Source organism: Rhipicephalus microplus, chromosome 3, assembly GCF_043290135.1.
Source record: "Rhipicephalus microplus isolate Deutch F79 chromosome 3, USDA_Rmic, whole genome shotgun sequence".
In the NCBI taxonomy this organism is placed as follows: domain Eukaryota; kingdom Metazoa; phylum Arthropoda; class Arachnida; order Ixodida; family Ixodidae; genus Rhipicephalus; species Rhipicephalus microplus.
Genome location: NC_134702.1, coordinates 162,578,993 through 162,591,430, shown reverse-complemented (window position 1 = coordinate 162,591,430; position 12,438 = coordinate 162,578,993). Strand labels below are relative to the sequence as shown.

Sequence of the window (12,438 nt, the reverse complement as noted above, 5' to 3'; positions counted from 1 at the left end):
TATGAACACAAATTTAATTTTCCTTTGAATTTGTGAATCTAGTTTGGGTCATTTAGAGAAAAGACAAACTCATCTAAATGCATTGCCTCAATTGCACTGTGGCGTTTCGTCTTATTTTTTACTCGGAACATCTATAAGGAACAGTAATATGCTTTGTGTGGTGCAGACCATGCAAGAAAGTGCCTGATAACATTTTGCTTGTAATTTTTAGTCTGCAAAGCGAAAATGAGTATTGGAACTGTTTGCTGAGTGAGATTGCATAGGCAAGCATGTTATTGTAGTAATGTTCGTATGTTTAATTTTTTCCAGCTGCTCCAAAACACCGGAAGTCCCCGAAGAAGCACACTTCTGCCATGAAACCTGCGAATTCTTCTAACACCAAACGTGTTTGCCCACCTGGAGACATTCCACAGCTGCCTATGGATCCTTGCGACATAACGAGTTTTGAGAACAGTGTTCAGTTGAGTGCTCATGTTTCAGCAGCCGTTTTACAGCCAGATGCTCTTCCTCATGAAACTGCTGAATTTGCGAGAGGTGATCCTCCAGAAGCCCACTTGCTGTCACGTTTGCCCACCAACAAGGCAGCAAGCATCAGTACCAGTGATCCTGAGTCCAGGCTTGCTCACGCATTGGGAGCCGTCTCATTTCCTCTACCGCCTACAAACAATCTAGAAAGTGATGCGGACAGTGCTGCTGAGTGTAGGTGCGAGTGTACATCCGTGTGTGTGTGCCCCTGCCATTTGTTCCTCCAGCCAATGACGCAGACAGCGCTGGTGAGTTTCGGTGTCATCATGAGACAGTAGGCGCCTCTCCACCACACCTGTCTGCCAACAATCTAGCAAGCGACACAAATGCTACTTCAGGTGCATCCGTAGCCATTCTGAAACAGCTCCCTCCCAACACCTTAGCGAATGATGCAGGTCTCACTCCTGCACAAGAGCAGTCAACCATGCCAGCTGCATTTATGTTTGGAGGCAGCACAACTCCCACATTGTCGATGTTGCATCGGGAAAATTCCGAGCTCCGGAAAAAAAACGCCGACTTAAGCAGAAGGTTTAAAAACTTGGTAAAACTGCATGAGCAGACGAGATCAAAAGTACGTAGTCTAAACAAGAAACTAAGGTTAGGTCAGCAAGAACTGAATGCATTAAGATCATCGACATTTCTTGCTGCAGATCAAACGAAGGCTTTAACAACAAAAGGCAGGGTTCGCAAGTAGTCAGTTCAGACTATACGCGTAGCCCTCCAAATAAAGCTCGCATGTGGTACAACAGGCTACAAATTGCTCAGGTCTCTGTCGTACCCACTGCCATCTAACCGGACATTGATTCGAAGAATGCAAAACATTCGCTTTCTGCCTGGTGTACTTACTGAAGTGCTGGGTGTTCTGAAGCGCAAGGCAGAAACAATGGAGGACATTGAGAAAGATTGTGTCCTCTTCATGGATGAGATGAAAATTAGTCAGGGGTTTGAACATGACCGCTCTCTGGATTGCTTTTTTGGGCGTACGACACTTCCAGAGTCAACTGACAACGTTGCAAACCATGCTCTCGTGTTTATGATTGGAGGTCTAAACACAAGGTGGAAACAGGTCATCGCTTACCACTTCACTGGTCGTTCTACTGACGGAAGCCTTTTAAAGGAGCTTATATTTCATTTAATTGCGCTTTGTTTTGAGGTGTCCTTGAGAGTTCTTGTTGTAACAAGTGACATGGGAAGTGCCAACAGGAAAGTGTGGCAGCTGCTGGAGTTTTCGAGCCATAGCACTCGGAAACTGTCTGCTCTATACCACACCCTCACTTGGATGGTAGGGAGCTGTATTTCATGGCTGATCCTGCTCACGTTCTGAAAAACATACGTGGGCAGCTTTTCCGCTCAAGAAGTTTTACCCTGGGGAAGGAGACGACAGAGGAGCATTGCATCCCAGGAAAAACTGTTAGCCTTGAACATGTTGAGGCTGTTCTCGAATATGATAAAAAAAATGACCTCAAAATCGCTAACAAGCTGTCGGACATTCATGTCAGCGATGGGCATTTCGCAAAAATGAAAGTAAACATCGCCGTGCAGTTGTTCCGTGAGGCACCTCCTGCCATTCGCTACCTAATCAAGCTCAAAATCTTGAAGCCGGAAGCTGAAGCAACTGCCTGGTTTTTTTACCTTGTCACTAAGTGGTACACTGATGTCATCACGACACCTCATCGTTGCTTTAAGTCATTTTGACCGCGCAAAGCACCAGGAAGCAGGTGGGACATTGCAGCTGGCATGAGCTACGTTCACTCGGATGAACATAGGAGCAACTGCACACTGGAAGCTATCGCAGGCCGGTCTTTTGGTGGCGACGACTGTTGTGCTGCGCCTGTCAGAGGAGCTCCTGGCGAGGCGTGGCTACTTGTACCTCCTCACTGCTAGGCTGATACAAGATTGCCTAGAAAACATTTTTTCAGTTGTGAGATTGAAGAAGCCAGTTCCAAGTGCGTATGATGTTAAATGTGCACTGAAGCAACACCACCTAGAACTAGGAGAAGGCCCGCGCATGTCCCCCTCTCCACACCAACTACGTCACCACAGTGAGATCTGCAAGCCCGACGACGCGAGCAGAGAGAGCGCACGGGAACTGGCGCGGCCCGGCTTGGCTTTCGGCTGTGGCTAGTACGGAATCTATCTGCCAGCATGCGCGTTGTGGGTAGAAAACTGTTTATTGAATGTGGCAGCCGCAAGGTGTTTTTTTGATGCAGAAAATAAGGAAAATTTATATGTGTTTTCATTTACATCATGGTCTCTTCATGCGGCGCAGTACTGGTTATAAAAATTGCGATATACTGCAGGCTTGAATACATAAGAGCACCAATGCTAGCGGTATCAGCCTAAGCATCTGGCAACGCTGACACTATTTCCAGTGCTGCAGCTTGTTGGCGTGCATTTTCTTTGTACTCAGTTGCTCAGGCGTGCTGCATGAACTTTTGCTGGTGTGCTGGCGAAAATGCCTGGGTGCTGCTGTGCACCGAACTGTCGATCGAACTACGCTAATGGACCGCGAGCACGCGTGGACAGGTTTCCGTTGGACACCGCCCAAAATGCAGCGTGGACGAAGGCTGTGCGGCGAGAAAACTTCACACCTACAAAGTACACTGTGGTAAGCACATGTTCCCGTTTGTTTTCCGGCAGTCGTGCTTCTCGTGGGAACAGAGTCTAGTTAATTTGATTTCGTATTTATTTCAGACAAAGACAAGTAATATGTACATTTGCCCTGTCTAGGAGGAGTGACAAAAAGGCACGAATGCCTGACTGGGTGTCACACCCCTTTTTAGACACACACAACTCAAACATCAGTGGCAGTTATCTAAGCAAAATACACAAGGTTACATATAGTATACATATTTTGGCCAAACATATACAGGATTTTCTACATATATACATTGTTCTATATACATATGAAACAGAAAGATTTTCTATATACATATACAGTATAAACTGCAGCAAGGTAAAAAAAAGAGAAAAAAAAAGAAAAAATAGAAAAAAAGAAAACAGAATTATTCTTGTATTGATAGGAGATATGCAGTTAACTTTCTTTTGAAGCATTTCATGTGCATCGTTTCTTGTACCAAGTTTATCACGGTAGGATGATGATTTAAAAAGTCTGCTATAACGTAAGATTGTTTTTGCATACCATAGTTAGTTCGTGTAAAACCTTTAACATACCTAGTTTTTCTGGTTTCGTAAGCGTGTCCTTTTCCCAGAAATTGTCGAAAAAAACTATCGTGGCATAACTTTATTTTCTGAAATATTGTAATGCCTAGCTTCTTTTTCAGTATGTGTTGCATTGTTAATATAGTGTTCGCTTTAAAAAGTGGAGCGGAGTGAGTTATATATGGCACATTTTCAATAACTCGCACAATACGTTTTTGTAGGATATACAGCTTTTTAAGATTTGTTTTTGTTGTTGTTCCCCACACAAGGAGGCAGTATTGTAAATGGGAATGAATTAGTGCGTAATATAGCTGGAGTTTTAACCAACGTGGCAAAAGTTGCTTTGCTCTGCTGATAATACCTATTGAACGTGAGATGCGTCTTGTGAGGTTATCGACATGAGGAGACCAGCTGAGATTTTCTTCGAAAAGAACACCGAGAAATTTATGTATTCTTACACGCTCGATGATCTCGCCACGGAATTTCAAATGTACGTCATTCCTGATTGACTTATTTCGGCAGCGAAAAATTATATATTTAGTTTTTTTGGTATTTAGTTCTAGTTTATTTACAATAAGCCACTCAGATAAATTATTGAGCCATTTGCTAGCTTGCAACTGAAGAATATGTAGGTTCTCTCCTGAAAAAAATATATTCGTGTCATCGGCGTAAAGAATTATATCTGGCGTGAACGGAATATTACCTATATCATTTATATATAATAAAAAAAGAAGTGGTCCAAGGATGGAACCCTGAGGAACACCGTATTTAATTTCACCTAAAACTGATTTTGAATGATTGGTGTCTGTGTATTGGTAGCAGTTTGTCAAATAACTGCGTATAAGGTCAAGAGCAAGTCCCCTAACGCCATATTCGCTTAACTTTTTTAATAAGATATCATGCTTAATAGAGTCAAATGCCTTTTTAAAATCAAGAAATATCCCTAGAGTATACTTTTTGTCTTCAAAATTCTGAATTATTTTTTCTTTGATACTTAAAAGAGCCATTTCACTTGACTTCTTTTTCTGAAAGCCGTATTGATTGCCTGTAAGTACATCATTTTTAGTGCAGAAATTCATAATTCTTACATTAATCATTTGTTCGAAAACTTTTGAAAACAGTGGTAGTACCGAGATTGGTCTGTAGTTGTTCATGTCATTTCTATCGCCTCCCTTAAATATAACTGTTACTCTAGCGATTTTTAGTTTATCAGGGAACACGCCTGTAGCCAAAATGAGGTTGCATATGTGCGATAAAGGATTGCTGATACTGTTGACAACTGCTTTTATTGGCTCGGCTTTTATCTCGTCCTGGCCACATGCGGATGCATTCTTTAAATTTAGTATTTGGGTTTTAATTTCATGTTCTGTTGTTGGCTCCATGAAAAGAGAATTCAAGGAGTTATGCATAATGTATGACCTGTAATTATGCCTGTCACAGTTATCACTTACCGATGCTCCACATTTTAAAAAGTGTTCATTAAACTTATTAGCCAAAGATATACCGGTATAAGTTATATCGCTGTCTACAATTTCAGAGACGCTGAGTGGCTCTTTTTGCGGCAGTAGGCCTTTTAATGTTTGCCACACACGTTTGGGGTCATTTAGAATGGTTTCGAACTTTCTTTCGTAATAACAATTTCTTGCTTCTTTGATATCACGCCCTAGTTTGTTTCTAATTTTCTTATAAACAGTTAGGAGATTAGGTTGTCTAGTTTTAATGAATTGACTAAAAAGTCTGTCTCGTTCCTTCATTCTCCTTAGAAGCACCGTGGTAATCCAAGGTTTCCTACATTTCTTGTTTTGTTTGATAGTAGTTACAGGAAATGCTTCATCATAAAGTTTTTTAAGGTGATTGATAAAGTAATTATAAGCAATGACAGGATCCGTTAACTGATACAGATAAGACCATGAGGTTTCACTAACAGCCGTTTGAAAAGCAGCAACATTGCTTTTGTTAATATTTCTAAGTTTAAAAGCTTTATTGGCACGCATTCTATGTGTTTTTGTATGAGGGTTGAAGAAAACAAAAATTGGCATGTGATCACTGACATCAGATATCAAGACACCTGCTTCTATGACACTCGTTTGTGGGATAAAGCATAGATCAATTAGAGTTTCGGAGACATCTGTTACTCTTGTCGGTACATCAATTACATTTTCTAGGCCGTAAGAGAGAAATAGATCAAGAAGAACTTGTTTGTTGCGTTCTAGAGACAGCATATTGATGTTGAAGTCACCCGTCGTAACAATAGTCAGACCGAGTTCAGAACAAAAATTCAACATACGTTCTAAAAAGTTAAAAAAGGCATCTATGGCACCAGAGGGCGGTCTATAAATTACCACAATTGCAGTATGGTAGCACTTCATCATGAGGGATTCGTAGTGTGGGTTTACGACTGAAAACTCTGTCACAGTTTCGAAATGCAAATCGTTTTTGATATAAAATGCTACCCCGCCTCCTCGCTTTTCTTTTCTGGATACGGTTGTACATCTGTAACCTGGGAATTGTACCTCATATTCATCGGTGAACCATGTTTCAGAAAAGGCTAAAATGTCAAAGTTGTATTTAAAATCATCAAGAAGCATGCAAACGCGTTCTTCCTTACTTTTCAAGCTTTGTGCATTTAAATGCAGAATAGACAAATCGTTTCTAGAGCATGATGCGGCGGAAGCCTTAAAAGCGTCCTTATCATAATATTTATTGAACCTTGCCATTTTTATACGTCACGTGCAATGACAAGCAGCATGCATGAGAGCCCTATTTTATCTTTTCGAGGTCATCCATCGTGATAATCCGAATTACACGATCGCGTGGGCTACGGCGAACAAACAATTTACCACTCTTATGCCACACAAACTGATATTCTCGTTCAACTGCTCTTGTTTTCATCCTCCAGAAAAGCTGTTTGTTTTGCGCTGTTAGGTTTTCATTTAGAAATATTTTTGATTTAGTTTTCCTCAGTTCACTTTTCTTCGCTAGCCAACTGTCCCTAATCTTTCGCGAAAAAAACCGAACCAAAATGGGCGGAACCGTCTCTGTTTTGCTTGCATTATCAGTTTTTCTCTTGGGTGGCAGTCGATGAACGGCTTCCACATCCTGGTCAGAAAGATGTGGGACGTCAAGGTCATCTGCTAGCCTATTAAGTTTGTCAAGCAAATTCTCTCCTGTATGATAGGGCATACCGTATATTTCTAAATTTAGTCGTCGGCTGTACTGATCCAAGTCATTAAGCTCTTGTTTCAGCTTTCCGATTTCGAAATTGTTCACTTTGACCTCAAGTTTTTCCACGCGTTTTTTTAGTCCTGTAATATCGGCATTCTGCTGTTTCATCTGCGAAATGACCTCATCGTATTTCTTAGCCATCTCCTGCACTGCTTGTTCGACGCTGTTAACAGTTGCCTTAATTTCATCTAGTGCATCTACTTTCACTTTCATTTCAATAAGCACAGCAAGTTTGCGGTGTATTTCGTTGATTTCACGAGAAAGGTCCACTTCAGTTTCGTCGTTGAAATTTGTTGTGTTATGACTTCCTCGAGGCTTTGTGGCTTTGCACGTAGCGCATTTCCAGGTTTTTATTGTGGCGTCTGTCTTTTCTCGATACGCGGATAGTGATACCCCGGAACAATTTCCAACATGGTAATGAGAGTTGCATTCGCAGCATAATAAGTACTGCTCTTCGCCATGAAATGATTTATGGCAGGCAAGACAAGTTTCTGGCATTGTGCGTGCTAACACAAGCTCACGACACAAGAGACACTCAAGAGGCGAGTTACTCAGCAGCAGCGGCAACCACGGGCTTAATGAGCACTAGGTATACAAAGAATAAACTAACCTGTAAACACGAAGAAATCATTCAGCACTGGGCCATAACAGCACGTCGCCACTGCTGCCGAGTAAGTGTGGTCTGTTCCATCGATGTCAGGCTCCTTTTGTAGGCGTTTCGTGGTGACGTAGGGGTCACGTTGATTGGTGTAATCTTCTCGGTAGTTTCCAGAAGTGTGGTTCCGGTCTCTTGATATGTTGCGTTGCGCGTCAGTAGTGATGCAGGTAATCCTGTAAACACGAAGAAATCATTCAGCACCGGGCCATAACAGCACGTCGCCACTGCTGCCGAGTAAGTGTGGTCTGTTCCATCGATGTCAGGCTCCTTTTGTAGGCGTTTCGTGGTGACGTAGGGGTCACGTTGATTGGTGTAATCTTCTCGGTAGTTTCCAGAAGTGTGGTTCCGGTCTCTTGATATGTTGCGTTGCGTGACGCATGCAACCGTTACGACGCGCTATGCACCTTAAGGATTGACAACTGAGCAAATGGTGTGTTTCAGTGTAATATTGTTCCATGTTCGTGCCGTAAAGTGTATAGTGCCATGTTTACGCCTCAGGTTGCTCATGTGCGGTTCTGCCTAATCAGAAATTGATTTAGCGCAATGTATTCGCGAGTGAAACTGCCTGCGTCGAACATACGATGTAGACGGCGTAGTTACTTTACATGTGGGGCGTCCGCCACTACTTGAGCGCCAAACAAACGATGGCTCGTGGTTTACCGTCTCAAAGCAAGGTTTGCTAAGTGAGACGTCATTCTTGTTGACTGCGTGGTCGTGGTTGCCGTACAGAAGCAGATAAATAAAGCGAAAGAATTTGTCTTAATCTTTACAAATGGCACACTGGGATCATATAATTCTGTAAAACTGTTATGTATAATTCTGTCGCTTTCATCTTATACTTCGTTGTTTGTGCTTATGTTCCAGGTCTGTGAGCACCACTTTCTTGAAAATGACTTTGTAGACTCCACCAGCTACACTGACAGCATGACTGGGAAAGTAATTGAAGTACCCCTCAAGCTGAGGCGCTTGAAGCCTTCTGCAATCCCAAGCGTTTTCCCTAATTGCCCTGCTTACTTGTCCCGCCAAGAAACTTCTGCACGCGAGAGCCCAGAAGAAAAGCGCGCTCGTGTGGACGCAGAAGCGTTGCAGGAAGCAATACGGTTATCAGAGCAGTCTCACGAAGCGGAAGAAAAGAAGAATGTCATCGCCACTCTCGAAGACCTATTGACAGCAGTAGGTGACCTCTCTCTTACTGACTTCTGGACCAAGGTGGTCACCCAGAGACAAGTACTTTTCCTCAACTTCAGCGACCAAGGTGCCCCAGTTGTGCATCGTGCAGTGACAGTGGCATCCGAGCTTTCTTTGGCAGTGTATGTTGGTGAAATGAGGTTACAAAACCTAGGTTCCTCTGTGCTTCCTATGACAATTTCTGACTTGAGAGTGCTTCACAAAGTTCTGTGCGATGTGGAAGACGTCACGAAGGATTCCACAAATAATGAACTCCAACTAGAGATTCTGCTGAAGCGTGTCGTGGCACTCCTGGAGCAACTGTCATCTTCAGCTCTCCCGCATGAGTGGCAAGTGCAAGTCGTCAAATTTGTGACACAGCAACTTCGAGTTCTCCTCACTAATGCGTCGACTTACCCAGCTGACTTTCTGGTGTTCTGCAGCCTTGTGTACACAATATCGCCGCACGCATACAGATTCATCAGGAGTACAGCAAAATTAAAGCTCCCACATCCACAGACAATAAGACGCATTTGTGCCTCTTACCGTGCTAGCCCATCCAGAGAGCAACAAGAGGATTCATTCCTTTCTTATGCAAGGAGATTGGCATCAACACTAAAAGACCATGAGCGCTTTGTGACGCTTATGATGGACGAGATCCACCTGCAGGCATCCTTTCAGTACAAGGGTGGTTATGTCACTGGTGCAGCGACAAACAATGAAAATGCGGCAAAGACAGCATACGTCTTTATGATACAAAGCTTGTTATCATCAAACAAGGATGTTGCGCATATACTTCCAGTAGCACAAATAGAAGCGAAACAGCTACATGAATTTCTTGATCTGCTGATCAGGCACCTAGAAGACATTGGAATACGAGTAGTTGCAGTGGTGTCTGACAACAACTCGATCAACCGAAAGGTTATATCATTTTTTGCTGATCCTCCCAAAGTGAGCATTGTATACAGGCACACGTCAGACTCATCAAGACCCTTGTTTTTTATTCTGGATGCAGTGCATATATTAAAGTGTATCCGAAATAACTGGCTGAATCAGCGTAATTGTGGAAGGTGCATCTTCTTTCCCAATTTCAGTGCCCTCTCGGAAAACCCATCTGTCCTGACAGCCTCGTTTAACACACTATGCAAGTTGCATGAAGGAGAAAAAAATGAGCTTTTGCGACTAGCTCCAACTTTGTCCTTCAAGTCGCTGAATCCATCCAATCTAGAGCGACAAAATGTAAAGCTCGCACTGACGATCTTCAACAGTTCAACTGCTGCAGCACTAAGAAGCACCAAAGTCGCACTTGAGCATAAAGCTGGTACATTGGAACTTATTAACATTGTTTTGACATGGTGGAATGTGGTGAATGTCAAGACCCCATTCAAAGGTCAGCGTCTCCGAGACCCATTTCAAGAACCGATAAGTGCACTGCAATGCCACCAAATTGAGTTTCTAAACAAGATTGTGGATTGGTTGGACCACTGGCAGAGCTTGAAGCATGATGCTGGCCTGTTAACTCGCGAAACGCACATGGCACTGCGACATACCTCACATGCCCTTGTTGAGGTGTCAACGTATTGCATTGAAGAACTTCGGTTCAAATACGTTTTGCTAGGGAAATTTCAAACCGACAGTTTGGAAGACAGGTTTGGCAGGTACAGGCAGCTGTCTGGTGCCCAATACCACGTTTTGATACGTCAGATTTATGAATCCAAGCAGAAGCTGAGACTTCAGAAGCTACTTGATCTTCCCAACTTGGATACCACTGCACCTTGCATTCCTACCACTGATTTGAAATTCCTTGTTAAGCAGTTTGATGTTGAAGTGATCGACGATGATGTGAAGGAGAAGGAGAAAATGCTACTAGCTATTACATATGCAGCATATGCACGATATTGTGCATATGCTGCAGTTAGGAAACTTGCCTGCTCTTCCTGCTAAGAAAACTTGACTGTTGAGAATCGGACCATTGAACTGGATGATGATGTGCTGATAGCTAATGCAACGCGTGGTGGACTGAAATTTCCACAAGCGGTAGTTGTGAATGCCGTGCTCACAATGGAAATTGTGCTTGACAAGCTGAGAAGTCCGAAGTACGCATCACAATTTTTTGCTTGCGCAAAACAAAAAGAAGTTCTTGTAAGCCTCGCGACTTCCCTTGTTGAGTGCAATGAAGACTTGGATTTCTGCGATGGTGGCCACTCACCTGAACTTGTCTTAAACTATGTTCTCAGTGCTGCTGCCAATACGCTGCTGAATTATTTGTGCAATGTTCAAAATAACAAGCTGAATGAAAGCAAGGCTGCAAAGCGGAACAAAGTTGAAAATAAAGGAACTGAAAGCAAGGCTGGGAAGCGGAAGCTCAGTACTCTTCAAGCATAATCTTCTTTCTTATAAATTGTTCTGCCTGTTTGGATTATGATGTATCACGAATAAATATGTCTCACAACGAAAATTTAAGCCTCTTTTAAACTGCACGAAATGGCTGTGCATGCTGTTAAAAATTTCACGAGTGCCTGATGAATTATTTCAAGCCAGCGTTTAGTTAAAACATACTGAAAATATTCCTTAATGCAAAAATTCTGTGCACTCCAAAACCGCAAAAATAGAAAATAATGATAATAATGTAGGGAAAATGCCATTTCGGAAAGAAAAAGCGTAGCATTGGGTGAAGCCGACTTTTAGGCCGATCTCACTGCGGTGACGTCACGCAGCCCTGCACACGCCTTCTCTAGTTCTAGGTGGTGTTGACTGAAGGCCATTTGTGTCAGCCAGTTTGTACACACCCCTAAGACTTCGAGCTACAACATTGACGACAGCAGTCATCTGGCTGACTTGCTTGACCCAAGCTTAAAAAAGCTAGAGGAAGACCCCATTCAGCAGGCTGAGGAGTTAGAGAACTTGTTTGTGATTGGCCTGACGGAAGCAGAGTGCGACATCGTAGCGTACATCGGTGGTTTCCTTCTGAGGTCTGTCTTAAAGTTTATAGACAACTGCAAAAGCTGTAAAGCAGTACTAACTGACAGTGCTCCTGGGAAATACAGCAGCCTCATCCAGTTGAAGGAATACGTAAAAAATGCCGGAAATCTCATCCAGCCGAGCATGTCTGTAATGACAATTTTGATGGATTGTGAAGAAAACTTCAAAACTTTAGCTGAAATGGGTGAAGTCATGAAGGTGAAAAAACCATTTTAAAGCATTCTAAGTGCCCTGCAGAAGTCTGTAAAAATGCACTTGGGATGTTGCAGTTTGCACAAGCCTACTGTAGAGAAGCTGCTTCTCGAAAAATATGTCCGAACAAGACTAAAGATTTACCTCAGGCAGCAGCATAAACACAGAGTAAATGGGGCAGCAAGCAAAACCTGTGCTGCGGCAAACTTGGAGTAGTTCAGCAGCCAGCTAGAACCGTACAGCGTACGCAGCTGCGATTATTTTTTTTTATGTGAGGACACTTGAACGACTTGGGTGGTACGCTCAATCATAATTTAGGACTGCCTTTGTTAAGGACTCTATGCAACTTCATTGCCGTACAATGATGATAAGAGAAAATTGATGCTCATTTGTATAATTTACATTATAGTGTGTTCAAAATAGCTGTAAAATATTTTAATGCTAACATTTTCTTTTGCTGTTCCTCAGTACCAGCCCGAAAAAAGCATTCGAAACCAGGAACACTGGTGTGCCTTCATTCACATTGC

General features: G+C 42.7%; 1 protein-coding gene and 1 pseudogene across 10 annotated transcripts in view; one reads left to right on the top strand and one right to left on the bottom strand.

Annotated features, from left to right (window-relative positions):
• The window catches only part of LOC119170446 (uncharacterized), a 270,210-nt gene that overhangs the window by 224,634 nt on the left and 33,138 nt on the right, over nt 1–12,438 (bottom strand). The gene's annotated exons all lie outside the window — the stretch shown is intronic.
• Nucleotides 8,894–12,262, top strand: LOC142802650 (uncharacterized; annotated as a pseudogene).